General features: G+C 33.7%; 1 protein-coding gene across 5 annotated transcripts in view; it reads left to right on the forward strand.

Moving 5' to 3' along the window:
• Positions 1-15707, forward strand: part of LOC128678573 (uncharacterized) — a 227160-nt gene that overhangs the window by 188419 nt on the left and 23034 nt on the right. For 3 of the 5 annotated variants that reach the window (XM_053760182.1, XM_053760183.1, XM_053760186.1), the window contains one exon: positions 14121-14171. The gene's annotated coding sequence lies outside the window, so the exon portion shown is untranslated. The remainder of the gene's footprint in view (positions 1-14120; positions 14172-15707) is intronic. The other 2 variants (XM_053760185.1, XM_053760187.1) reach the window with 1 other exon arrangement.

Raw genomic sequence — 15707 nt, forward strand, 5'->3', positions numbered from 1 at the left:
TAGTACCTACTACTCTCTAATGAAAAAAGTGTACGTCGGCGTACGACGAAACAGATGAATTAATTCAGCCGAACTGGCGTGGTCTCGGTAGCTCAGTGGTCAAGAGCGCTGTCCCGGATAGACAGGGGCGCGGGTTCAATTCCCTCTCGAATCCAGAATCTTTTCATTTTATTATTATTTTTTTTTAAAAATAAGTTAAAAAACATGTGTTAAATGTATAACAACAAATCCAATTAAGATAAGTTTTTCAAAAATTTAATTCTTGACTGCTCTTATTGTTGTTTTATTTTACATAAAAATAACAGTAAAACGTTCCATCATCAGGAGTCGACCCTGGGTGCATCATCAGGTCAGGCATATGATAAAAGTTTATAAAGTAGATGCATATGATTTTTTCTTTTGTATTTAAAATTAAAATTACAATGATTACTTTAATTGTAAATATAAATAAATAAATGTAAATATATTAGGGAAAATCACACAGATTGAGCTAGCCCCAAAGTAAGTTCGAGACTTGTATTATGGGATATTAACTCAACGATACTATATTTTATAACAAATACTATAGATTAACATCCAAGACCCGGGCCAATCTTAAAAAGATCATTTTCCATCATGACCCGACCGGGGATCGAACCCGAGACCTCTCGGTTCAGAGGCAAGCACTTTACCACTGCGCCACCGAGGTCGTCAAAGTGTATTATTCCTAACCCTGATATCAGATTCTATTCAAGCCTAAAGGCATCTGGTATTACTTTTTGCATATAGGTACTCTAGTGAACTAATATGGTTAATTCTTAATTTTTCGTAATATTAAAATACTGTACGATTTTTCAGGGTATTTGATGTTGCTAATTACACAACAAATTTACAAGTAGTTGTTTAGAAGGTAATTTCACCAACCGATTTACAAATATAACAGTTCTACGTATCTACCGCAAAATTTTTAAAATTAAAGTTAACGTTTGAACATTTTCGATTGTTCAAACGTTATATTCCAAAATGTATCTAGGAAAACTTTTAAATTTCCCACTGCAAGGTAACAAAAACTGTGAGAAGTCGCGCAATCGTTACTAGAACACAAAAGGATTTAAATGTTAAAAGGCAGTTCGGAGGTGGTTAAAAATTTAAAAATAGATATTGCGGCTTTTCGTCGACGACCTGTATTGGAAATGCTGGACTGAACTATCATTGTTTGGTTTCCAGACCCAAAAAAGTAAAATACATTATTATCAGTAAGTATAAATAATAATAATAATGTAATAATGGGACTAAAACTGGGACTATTACGCTGTCCGTCTGTCACCTTGCTCATGAACCGTAATAGTTAGCAACGAATTGCCGGGACTGGCATTTTTGTAAATATTCTGTAAGTTTTTAGTATACGTTTAATTTAGTTAGTTTTAATTTTATTTATTAGGTTTATTTGTATTGTTAGAGTGTTGAAACTTTCACAAATTACGTATTCCTCTAGCTGCTATTATAACGAATACAAAAAAAAAAAACAAAATTCTGTAGACGGAAACCTTGAAAACCCGGGTTGGTTTTATTTATTTACTATTAACTGGCGTTCATTCATAATAATCGATGTATAGATAATACATAATTTACAATATACATAATTTTATTTAATTGTGCCAAAATTACAATGAAAATACAAATATTTTTCCTACTTTAATAAAATTATGTATATATTGTAACCTATATTATTTAAATGATCGCGCATTATATCAATATATCAAGTAAATATCATTTTAAAAACTGTGAATTTATATATCGATTAAGACATCGCTCAACACTCCGAGATTTTACGTTTTCTCGGTCATAATATTTGAAGAAAAAGAAAACGCAATATTAAGATCCAAATAGGACGTGTAAATTACATGGTTTTGACCCACTCAATACGTTCCTATGAGTACACTAAAGCAAGGTGATAATCTATTTTTAAGTGTGTTATATTCAGTCCAGTAATCTTAAAGGTCATTGTTTAATGTTTGTACGAGCATAGCAAAATAGTGGTTCCAGCAAAGAAATAATGCAACTGAATACGACACTTTAAAATTAAAATGGCGGGAAGTGCGCTACTTTATGTAGAATAGGATATAAAAGGAAACCTCGGAGACACGTGCATTTGTGAATTATTAAAGGCGTGAAACTATGCTACAAAGAACGCAGCCATATGTGGTTAATTTTATAAGATTTTTTTTATTATAATACCGAGGAAGCAAACTGGCACACGGCCCATCTGATGAGAAGTGGTCGCCGCAGCCAAGAAGAAGAAATTTAACATTTTCATTAATAATTAATAATTTATAAATTAATAAATTTTAATTAATAATTCAGGACATAGTTTATAATGAAACTAATGAAAATGTTAAATTTCTTCTTCAAATATTATTCCTGCAATGGTCGCCCAATAAATATGATATATACTTAGTCAAAATTTTCTCACATTTGTAGTATAAATAAATATAAATATATTAGGACAAATCACACAGATTAAGCTAGCCCCAAAGTAAGTTCGAAACTTGTGTTATAGGATATTAACTCAACGATACTATATTTTATAACAAATACATATATAAATAAACATCCAAGACCCGGGCCAATCAGAAAAAGATCATTTTCCATCATGACCCGACCGGGGTCGAACCCGGGACCTCTCGGTTCAGTGGCAAGAACCTTACCACTGCGCCACCGAGGTCGTCAAAAATTATAAATAGTAAATTTAAATATACCTACGTACGTAGTAAATTTAAATATACCTACATATTATGTTTTTATATGGGAATAGAGATTTTTTTATTATTTAAACTTTAATGCTTTGAACACATAACTAGATATTACATTGAAATAGATTGGTTCGTCCTTTATGAAAAGACTTTTTGCTCAGGTTTCTATCTATTAAATGATTTATAATCAGTGATGTCAGTTTTAATATAGAATAATCTTAAGAAAACATGTTTATCTTAAGATTTCTCACGATTCTAAACTCACAGGGAAAACAGTTTGGATTTTTATATAAATTGTAATTCATCGTCACTCAAACAAAGCTTGGCGAAATTATTATAGGTTATATATTTACATCTAACGTTGATCGACGTACATTTTAATTTAAGATGTCCCCAGATGACCGCATTCATCATTTCCGGGGATGAAATCCGCAATGATCCCCTGTGTGGAAATAAAAGGGAGGGTTGCCATTCTCCTTCAGATTGCCAATTGTGTGTAATGTCCTTTATACCATATGCACCGAATTTTTAAGCATAGTCGTGTGTATGAAGACCAAATTTGTATGGAATATTTGCTTTGAAATTCTTCGCTTTAATAAGTTCACATTTTTGTTAATGAGTAAGTGTTGATATTTTCTTTAAATCTTTTCACCTTGAGTCGTATATACGACCAATACACCTGACGTGACTTTTACGACTACCTACCGATATTTAGTGGCAAGTAGCCGCATACACACTAGTAAATTAAACTGTCAACCAAAATGTGTAGGTTTCCTCACGATATTTTTCGTCACCGGAACCAAGTGATGGTCATTGTAAACTAATATACACGCGTCAAATTGGTCGCTATACAAACTCCTACACTCGTGTTACAGGATTTCAACCTTTCGATCACAGATACACGGTGTTAACCACTCTGTCACTTCCTAATGTAATAAACAAAGCCACCACAATTTTGAAATTAGTCGTTAAAAATTCAAATTCGAAAAGATCTCTCCTCAAACATTTGTCTAGATCTGCTTAAAGCGTATATGCAAATCCGTGTAATACATGAAGTCATATCTAGAATGTCACAACCATCTGTGACCAGTTTCATTTCTGTTCGTCGTAATTTTTCGGTGGCACGCGACCGTCCGCAACGCGGTATCCACCAACTTCCCTTTGACGGACGCCATAATGGCTCTGCAGGAATTCATATTTTATTTCGACGATATTGTTACAAATGTACCGTATTGTTCGAAGGCGGTTTTTAAAGGGGAATTTCTATTTTAATTTTGTATTTTGTGGAATAACGCCACGGTATTGTTTCACTTTTCCATTTTCAGAATCTCGAAATTGGATTGTAGATTCTTGTTTTGATACCGCGTTCTTAAAGACATTGGTTCCAAGATTAGTTTTTGTTACAAATTTTTTAAGAGAATAATATCAACAATCTATCTTTTAAATTGAGATGGCTTTAAATACTTATCTATACAATTAAGCTTATTCAATCAGGCAAAGGATTTTGAATTTAAAAGAAAACAATTGTTTTTATTACACACAAAACACGTAACCTTTATTCAGAATTACCCAGACTGAACCTAATTTCAGAACCATTCAGCAGAAATTATCATAAGAAGTATTCATTGAAAACTTTGCATCTATCAAGTGATGTTTACCACTATTTTTCGGAGTGAAAAATATTATTTCCATGGAAATCTTGCAGCAGAAATGACAATAGTAAAAGAATACAATTTTCAACAACTGATTCGAAATAGTTTTAAAATAGAATTCCGATATTTCGTTTGGATATCAGGGAAACACTGTGGTATTGTATCGTGTTTACTCGAAATAAGGTGAATAACTTTTGTTATTTCGATACGTCACGTGCTTTATTAAATTGTTTGCTAGATTAGATTTTGTTTTAGAACACTCACGAAGTGAAAATTATATATATATGATGGAGACGAAAATAGTTCCAGCATTTTTTACGATACAAGATACAATAAACTTAAAAATTTACAGTCTTACTCTTAGAAAAGAGCTGGTCTTTTATAAGGATTCCCGTTTATACGTAGATCTTTAAGACCTTGCAATGATATACATTACATTTTGAAATATAATAACTTAGGTTCATGTAGCAAGCGTAGACTTTCTAAAATTTATACCACGATTACACAAATAGAATTCATACGAGTATTATATGTGAACATCCTTGTTTGTCCATTTTTCACGTAAAAATGAAGCATTGGATTGAAGTGATTTTTGATGATAGTTGGAAGGCCGGATAATGATATAGACTTCTTATTACTGCGGGTGGAGCCGCGGGCAACTAATAGTATATAGCTAATATAAATATTTACATTTCCTTAGATCTGATATTTTATTTTAAATATAGATTTCTCGTATGGATTTCTTTAAAGTTTTATCTTGCTTTTCCTCGTTGATATAATCAAATAAATTTTTTATAAGTTCTTATTTGTACCAGTCAGTTTTGTCGCTTTGAGCAATTAAATTTATACGACTGAAAAGGTATTATTTTTAAACGGATTCCCGAGTAGGCTATAGGTATTAAAACCTTAATTCATTACCAAAAAATGCTTCTCTTTAAAGGGTAACAGAGTACTCAAATTATTTTATTTGTTTTCGTCTTTTGAGATTAATATCCTACCAAATATTATTTCTTTTGACATGTTCATGGAGAACCAACATTTTATAGATGCGAAAGTTTGTGGGGATGTATGTATATATGTATATTTGTTACTTTTTCTCTGAGAGAATTGTAGTTTTATTTTTATGTTCTAGTGTGAAGTCCAAAATGAAGTTTAATATAAGCTTATTAATTCATAGCTGACCGATTGATATACAGCAGGCGTTAGTTTCGACCCTAACAGGCGGTTATAAATTTATCTTCCTGATAAACTATCCACGCCCTTCTAAAGAGGGTGTTACTTAATCTCTTTTGAAGAATGTGAATTTTTGACACATGATTTATCCTTTCGACCATAGAGTTTGGAAAAAGAAGGTTAACAGAAATATCAGTATCGTCTTTTCTACTCCTCTACACGGAATTTTGAAATGAAAAGTTCCAATGTGTCATTTACCTCGTACATCTCTGTTATCTGAGTGTTTTCTCGGTTGCTACAACAAGCCGTGAGGCGTCGGAGCCCAGGGTCAGCTTTTCTATTTTTTCATCACTAATTCGCAAGATCGTCGGCATTCCTAGATATCATATTGTATCGTATTACCACGTATGACAAGGATACAGAGTAAATCTATTCTAGGACGGAACCACACGCCACAAATATTACAATACAAACATTCTCGCTTAAATATTACGTTTTAAATTTAGTCGGAATTTCTCAACAAGTTTACATAATACTTCAATATACTTAATTAAAACATTTATTTCCGACTGGATAAATGTAGAAACTATTGAAATATTTTTAATGATTTTACGAAAATGTATTCCACGAGGAATTTAATGTATAGATAAAAAAAACAATATCCCTGTAATCTATTTACCATTATTATAGTGACAACAGCAATATTCTTCGGCCATCTAATAAATTTTCTTGAAATGTATACTCTGACCCCATTCCACCCGTTTTCTTTATAACCACACTATCAATCCGGTTGGCTATATAACGAACTCTGACACGCATAAATTTTACCTCGAGGCCAATGACTATAAATTTATTACACAATTAACCAACTATTCGTTATATCTTGGACATTTATCGGACCAAAACCTCCGATTTCGGTACATTTAAGCCATTGAGCTGACCCCAGGTTTCGCAGCGTCACAGTCCCGAATGCCATCGGGACTGTGGCAAAAGATCCTAAGCCACAAAGTAGGCAACGCGCGTGTTGCATGCATTTATTGGTTGTGGTGAACAGATGACTACACACCTGATTGGTAGTAAAAAAAAATTTTCGAAAAATTTGCATAATATTAGCTTTTTGACGACCTCGGTGGCGCAGTGGTAAAGTTCTTGCCACTGAACCGAGAGGTCCCGGGTTCGATCCCCGGTCGGATCATGATGGAAATTGATCTTTTTCTGATTGGCCCGGGTCTTGGATTTTTATCTATACATGTATTTGTTATAAAATATAATATCGTTGAGTTAGTATCCCGTAACACAAGTCTCGAACTTTCTTTGGGGCTAGTCTGTGTGATTCGTTCTAATATATTTATTTATTTTAGCTCAATATACAATAGGAATTTATTATTAACTATTACCAGAGGAAGATGTTTCTGCACCATCAATAAAACTATTTTAAAAATAGACTTAACAAGTGGATAGAAGTGAACAATATGCCATTGTTGTACACAATCTGAAATTTATATTTAGTGATAAATTGATATCAGTGATGTGACTTTATAAACTATCTAAAAACTCTCAACACTGCCCAATCAGCAACATCAGCTGCAAAAGCTGTCTGTCTATTATTTAATAAATAAATTGTAATGATGTCCACGACGAGACGTTGTCAGCTCCTGGCATGAGCTCGGATGTGAATCGCAAACCTTGACTTGGTCTTGAACCGCCGGTTACATATGCTGTACTCTCCGCTTGCATTGCGGGAGTAGGAGGTTTTAGGGTCAGTTTTTCGCTTGGCGTTTCGCATCAAGTTCTTCAAGACGGTATATTTTTCGACGACCTCCGTGGTGTAGTGGTCATCACGCCCGCCCGCTATCTGGCGGTTTTGGGTTCAATTCCCAGTGCGTGTTTGTACTTGTGATTATATTTTGTCTGCGGTTCTGGGTGTGCGACTTAGCGATACAAGCTTAGTGCTTAGTGTGGGCAGTTGATTCTTGTCCATTTTAATCTCCTTAACTTTGTTGACCCTGTCGATATCATTGTGCTACTCTGATTTCATCATAAATGATTCATTTTGTTTGTTTAGGCAGGCTTGCAAATCTGGAAAGAGGACGTTTACCCTTTACGGTCCAGGAATATGCCCATAACAAAGGCTTAACCCTCCAGGGCACTTTAAATAATAGTACTTCACAATTACCATTGATTATATTTGATTTATAGCTCAATTGTTGTAGATTACATGGAATAAGGTCGTAATTATAATTGATTTTTATTTTTTGTTCACACCCTTCCATGCTAGTCTGAGAGCGATAGGAAACAAGCTTTTGTTTCACTTCCCACGTAAACGTCAATCAAGGGAAAGGACTATTAGCTGGATATTTTCATCATATTGTGATAGCAACCTGTCACTATTTATATTCTTCTCCACCAATAAACCTGCTTTTCAGCCTATTTGTGGCCTAACTGTTTGTTGTACAAGTGACAATGAAGGGTTTTTAAGTTAGTGAACATTTTGGCGACCATGTTTCAATAACTGCGTAGGTAGTTTAATACTTGTCTTAATCAAAACAACAGGATTATATTCACGCTTAAGAATTTTATTTTGGTATTACGATTGTATAGGAAATCTATGTTCCGTCGACTTTAATGATACAAAATTTGAGTGGGAGCAAATTATATAACTTTTAACAGTTGTTAGCTATATTACTATGAAAATAATTACGTAGATTACTATGTGGGAGGAACACCCACTATAGAACTGTAAAATTTCTTCTTCTTATTAGAACATAATACGTCCATAATTTAGGTGTAAAAATAGAAAAATCGTTTTAAATATAATCAATAGAATAGGTTGGTATCGACGCATCAGAGATACGTTGTGGTCCTAGGTTCGATGCCCGATCAAGTGAAGAATGTAAATGATCGTTGAGTCACAATTTCCTTTCTCTAAATCTCGAAATTACTTTAATGCTTGTTGATAAAGTCATCGTTTTATTACTGTTTATTTTACATAAAACAATAAATATTATCCAAACAATAATGCTATAGAGTATATACAGCGGTTCTCAAAGTGTGCTCTGTCTGTGCCATTCTGCTGGTACACGAAAATATAGGTCACGTCGAAAAAAACTTACTAATAATCTTATAACAGGAAAAACGCGTTGGAAAAAATGTCTTTAATTTAATATGATTGAATTAATTATGCAAAGTGGTTTTTTTAACTTATAAAAAAGGTATGATCTTGATAATCAACCAGTGTGCAGGTTTCCTCACGATGTTTTCCTTCACCGGAAGCTAGTGGTGGTCGATGAAAACTACTATACATGAGTCGTATTAGTGTACAAACTAGGGGCACGAGTAGGATTCGAATACATGCTAATTGCACAAAGGGTTAGCAAAAAGTTTGAGAGCCATTGCCATAGACTAATATCACTTCGCTCGTATGTTTAGTCAACCGCCACTTGCTCCCTGGTAAGGAGGTCAATCTTGTGTTTGCAATAGAGAAAGCAATCGTCTCAGTCAATGCCAATATATATTATCTGTACTATAATTGTAAAGAGGTATCGTTTTGTGAGTTTGTATCTTTGAGGTGGGTAGTCTCCGAAACTACCGAACCGATTTCAAAAATTCATTTACTTTTAGAAAGATACATTGTCCAAGATTGCTATAGGCTATATTTTATCTCAAAATTCCCACGGGAGCGAAGCACCGGGCAACATCTAGTCGTATTATATTTATGTGGAATTGGGGCTATTGAAATTGGTGTTCTAAGATTGGTGCAATGTTATTTAGGCTACTGAAATTGATGCTCTAATGTTAAATTTGAAATTATCACTTGTTTACTAGAACTTTTTCAAATATCTATTATACAAAAGCTTTTATTGAACCATTTTATTGTTGTTTAAATAGGTAAATATATATAAAAAGTATAAATATCATTATCTTATCACCAAAAATTGTTGCAAAATGCTCGTGTATGGAAGTCAGAGAATTGTAAAAAATATGTATGTTCAAGCGCCTGAATAAATTGAAGAGCAACCTGATTGCGCATCTCAAAATTGCTCCGTAATAAACATCAGATCTATATTTTTGTCGGTAGTATTATAAAAATCATTTTTTCTACATCTCTTGTATTGTGAACTACGTTGTACGCTATTCTACGTTGAATTTATATACTTGTTGTTGAAGAATTTTGAGTTTCACTGAAGAAATTCCATTCCTGTGCTAAAATAATGTATAATCTAGAAAAAATAAATATATTTAGTATCATTATGGTAATTCATAGAGTGTAACAATGCAGCTGGATCTAAATACGAAGATTTAAAGTCGGTTGTAAATTCAATTTTCAAAAAGTATGAAATTATAAAAATAAATTTAACCATCATAAATAACAAAAATTTTGTAACAACTTTTATTAAGAAATTTATAAAAATTATAAACGTAATATTGAATGTATCTGTCGAACAAACATATCTTTCTTCGCGAACATTTTCGCACGTTGTGACATCACTTGTTCGTGTCATTTAGTATGGAGCGTTTGGACGATTCCAAAAATGGGTGATTTTATTTTTGTCATGTCTTTGAAAGTATTGTCATTATCACAGTATTTTTTTCACTGGTGTTTCTAATGATACAAGAGCTTTCTAACTCCGGCCTCTATCGCAACTCCGAAAGCAACCTGAAACACGCGAAGATTATTTTAGGTTTTATTTACTTTAATTCATCAGTCCATTAGAAATTTTAATGCCAACACAGTCCAAAAACCATCAATATCTAGAAAAAAAAAACAACGACATTTTTTGTCCCATTGAGACCACTTATTGGAGAGGCTTTTACCACAAATTAATACAGACACATCCCGTTATAATAATAAAAACACAATAGAATTGGGATACAATTCGGTTTAGCAAAAATCCCTTGACCCCACTCTGGTAGGGGCCAATAAATCACGGCGCCGTCCCCGTCCCATTTGGCCCCGGCCTCATAAATATATCAAGGTGGCAATGCTCGCTCCAAATGTCTTTAAATTTTCAGTTACTGCACTTTTCTTTATTCTAGATGATTTGATTATTGGTATGACTGACTGATGGGATGTTATACCAACTAAGAGCACGGTCCCATTGCTCAGTGGTGCTCCGTTGCAGCACACTGTCCGCTCCTCTGTGTTTCGTTGTTTTCTGTAGGTTTTTTTGACACTGACGTCAAAACTTCATACAATTTCTACGTTGTTTTGTCGACGGACGTCAACGTGATGGAGCACAAATGAGCAATATGGCATGAGTCTGGCTCCGTTGGGTGGATGTAGCGCGTAGCCATTCCGTTCTGCATTGACGCACATTGAAACTCCATACAATTTCTGCCTTGTCCGTCGAAGGACGCTGAACAACAGAGGCGACGACGGAACGATTCGGCTGCGGTATAGGCGCCAATCTGGTAAACAAACAAACACATGTGTAACGCCACGCATTATGACCTCTTTAGTGATATCGCGTGCGCGCTGGCATGATTTTTATTTCTTTCATTCTAAATTCAAAATTTTAAATTATTGTTCCACTTGATATTTTGAAATCACATTTTGACTCATTCATTACCATAACGATATCGGCACGTACCACACGTACGCTGTAATAATAAAATATATATATAATAAAATATCTTAAATTATTTATAGACCCTTGAAGGGTCTGTATTTTATTTATTAATTATATTATTAAATAACTCTCTGCCTTTGCCTATTCCTACTCCAACCTTACCTGAGGTTACCCTACCACCTAACAATATATATATATAATGGAAAGCGGAAAGTGGACGGCCACACCACCAGGGTTGTCTACCGCTAGGGCCTTTTGCAACAGTAATTACACTTCCTATCTCACCCCTCAATACTATTATTATAAAAGAGGTAAGCGTTTGTGGGTTTGTATGTTTGAGGCGGGTAATCTCCGAAACTACCGAACCGATTTAAACATTTCTTTCACCATTAGAAAGGTACTATATTTTATCTCAAATTCATTAAGACTATATTTTATCTCAAAATTCCCACAGAAGCGAAGCCCTGGGCAAAATCTAGTCTGGAATAAAACAATGCAAGCTTATGTTTGGTACCAAAATAGATTAGAGAATACTTTTGTATCTAGGATATAAAAGGTGAGATGAAAAGAACTTGAAATACAGAATGTATATTTAAATAGGCAATTTTTTAACACGTCATGTTTTATTACAATTTGCTATATACGTGTAGTAACAACTCCATCTTCATAGTCGTATTCCTCATGGCTGAGGGTCGTGGTTATTACGTGGAATGAAACACACACAATCACTTTCTTGGCAATATTAATGGAGTGTTTGCCCATTGCCTTCTCCATTTTACACACAAGTTAATAAGAATCAACCACTGTGCAGGCTTCTTCACGAAAATTACTATACATGAGTCAGATTGGTATACAAACTCATGTGGCACGAGTGGGATACGAACCTGGGACCTTTCGATCCACAGGCGGGCGTCTTAACCATTACACCGCCACCGCTTCTAACAACTCCAAAAAATACAAAAAAACAATCAAGTATTATGAATAAATCATCTCATAAATCGTTGTATTTTTTTATATATATAAAATATTACACAAGTTAAAAGAAACTTTAACGTTACAATAACAAATAAATAAATAAAAATAAATATATTAGGACGAATCACACAGATTGAGCTAGCCCCAAAGTAAGTTCGAGACTTGTGTCATGGGATACTAACTCAACGATACTATATTTTATAACAAATACATATATAGATAAACATCCAAGACCCGAGTCAATCAGAAAAAAAAAACATTTTCTATCATGACCGGGGATCGAACCCGAGACCTCTCGGTTCAGAGGCAATCACTTTACCACTGCGAGGTCGAGGTCGTCAAAATAATATACTGGTTATTACGATCATACAAAAAACATTACTCATATAACGTCGCCTTTACTTATAGCCAAAGTAAAGGCAAGTTCATATTAGACTATTTGATTATTGAAGTGGACAATTTCAATAATGGATATGAAATTAGTAATTTGAATGAAATTAGACTTTACCTATTATTATTATTTTTTAAACTTTGTATTATTCAAATGGATAAGTTATTTAAAGGGGTTGGTTTATATTACATCATTTTTTTTCTACATACTGAGTGGTAAAAATATTTATTTTTTCACCGCAGTTATGACGTCATAATTGTTTGAGGAATACTTTTATTCTATATATATATATATATATATATATATATATATAATGTAACTGCAGGTGGGTCTGTACATAGGACATTATTAAAGATATATAAGAAGAACTATATATAGAAATAACTATATATAGAGAAGACTAATAGAAGCCAAAACATTTTTTTAGAATTTCTGTCTCTCTTTATGTTTGTTGCGCATTACGCAATTGCATCTTTTACCGTTGTATAGCAGAAAATCTAACTTAAACTGGTATAGTTTTCATATATATATTTCCAGCAGTGGGACAGAACAAAATACAGGATATAAAAAAAGTGTGAAATGTATATTACTTAAACTAGTTGTTCGCCACGAATTTCGACTTCACGAACACAATGAATTTTAATGAGTTTTTACAAAATTGTGAATATTTCAAAAACGACTTAGCCGATTTTGATGCCCCACGAACTGAAAAATTCTATTGACAGACATCCTACATATCTTTTAAATTTCATCAAAATCGGACCAACGGTTCGAAAGTTATCGCGTTACAAATATACATACATACAAAAAATGTATTTTTGCCCCAAGTAGAATGTGGTTAGACACTTCGCTCGCTCGGTCAATGAGATTTTCTTTGCTGTTCTATCAATATGGAATATTTCATTCGCTGAAAAGGGCCTTACTAACATTAGGCCGTGCCAACATTACAACCGCTTTGGGTCGTTATACCAAAATATTGCTAGACGAAAGAGTAACGACCATGCTGAGTGATAAAAAGGAACTGTTGGTTTCGCCTCAAAATATTGTTATGTGCTATTTTTGGCATAATGATAAGTAGTGTTTTCTAAAATTTTTGAAAAGTTTGTCATGCTAAAAAAGTTTTTTTTTTTTTTTACACTAAGACATGAGTACAGTTAACAGTTACAACTTCTATGCCGCGGTAATAGCGGCGAGTTTGCAATGAAATTTGGGTGGGTAGGTTGATGTGCTGTTAACTATACATACAGATTGATGTTAAAAGACAATGTTAAGCGTTTTACTAACTAGTGGTATGCACAAATAAATAAATAAATGAGGAGCAAGCTATTTTCTAAATTATAACAAATTAATTTATATATATAAAACTTTTGCGTTACTGAGTGACTGACAGACAACGTACAGCCGAAACTACTGGGCGTAGGAAGCTGAAATTTGATATGTAGGTTGTCTGATAGTATAGGTGAGCAAACGATAGGGGATTTTTGGGAATTCCACCCAGAAGGGGGGTGAAAAGGGTGAAAAACTTGTAATAATGATTTATAACGGACTCACAAAATTGCAACATACAACAATTTTATCTATTTTATCCTTTAGCTTTGTATTGATCAAAACTTTTGCTTCTTTTCAGATAGACATCTACAAAACATTAGAATGTATCGTACGTGCTGATATTTTCGTGGTAAGTAATATTTTTAGACTTTTTAATGAATATTCAAAGGCGCAGTGGTTAGTCCGCTCAGCCTGCGATAGTAGCGTTAAAGTCATATTCTCACACAGGTCGGTCATTGGATGGGTGACCGATTTATTATATCTTAAGCTCCTCCGCGCTTCGGAAGACAAAATAACCGTTGGTCCCGGTTGTATTTTCAGTCATTAAAACCCGCCAATCCGTAATAGGCCTGCGTGGTGGCTCAAGGCTATACTCCTTATCCATACATTAGGAAGGCCTGTGTCCCAGCGGGGACCTTTAAAGGGCTGATGATATGATGATAATGAATGAATATAACTCTGCCAAAACCTAGTATAATATCCTATAAAAAAATAAAACAAAAGTTTTGTAATATATTCATAACATTTGCGTTAGTTTTGAACTATTTTCCCAATTGAAAACTTCTTTCATTTTTTATTCATATACGTATGCCTGTAATTAATACTATAACTATTATAAGTAATGCTTGTAAAATTATAACTATATAACAAAAAAGTAATAGGGATAAGAAATATATTAATAAAATTAATAACCACCTACAACGCCAGTTGAAAACCATTTTCCCATTTGAAAACTCGAATATTATTTATTCATTTAGCTCCATATCGGCATATTCGTAAAACGTGCCGTGTTTTTCATGGCTAACATACATGTATTTTGGAAACCGCACAATCAATTTACAAAAACAAAGCCATTTCGAATAGTTTCTGCCGTAGATACATAGAGCTGGTCAAAGATTAATAAACAGGCGCTCGTTCTGCCTGTAAGAAATTGAATTATTGATTAATTAGCTGCGCCACAGGGCTTCGCTCGCTTAGGAATTTCGAGATTTAAAGTATCGTATGTAAGTTTCCAGTTTGAATACATCCAAACGACGTGTCAAATTTCGTCCATATTTGTCCTGTACAATCTGCGAAATCAAATCATACAAATACATAAAAAATTTTACATTTATAAAATTTGTTAGATAAGTAACAAATGTGATATAGTGCTGATATAAGTATACAAGATAAGAGCATAAATTTACTGTTTGCACATCCGCTACGCTCAATTACGGGATTAGATCCCTTCATGGGATAAGTTCGCCGTTGCCTATAAGTTATTCTAAGTTGATTTCTGTATTGTTTTGTATTTTGTTATGCATAAAAAAGTTACTTCAAAAAACAGGTTTTTACAAAAATGTCATTTTTACCACAGCTTTCATTGTCGTCAGAGAGATCTTGTGGCATTTAACGCCCGGCAAAAACCCATGTCCGTGCTGTAAACAGGTGAGGAGTTCCCTCGTTTGGAGTCGATCAGGGCTGCACCATCAAGTCATGCTTACCACAATAATTCATTGCTATGGAAACTGAAGCGACGTGGGAAATTTCAAATCTGTAGGTCAACTGGAAGTGGGAGAAATCTAACTTGCAAGATTTGATTACAGACAGACAGCGGGTCAGGTGATATTACATAATGGCTTGTAAAATAATTGTCAATTTAAATCGCACTACATTTTAATGTAAT

The sequence above is a fragment of the Plodia interpunctella genome, chromosome 20 (assembly GCF_027563975.2).
Source record: "Plodia interpunctella isolate USDA-ARS_2022_Savannah chromosome 20, ilPloInte3.2, whole genome shotgun sequence".
Classification (NCBI taxonomy): Eukaryota; Metazoa; Arthropoda; class Insecta; order Lepidoptera; family Pyralidae; genus Plodia; species Plodia interpunctella.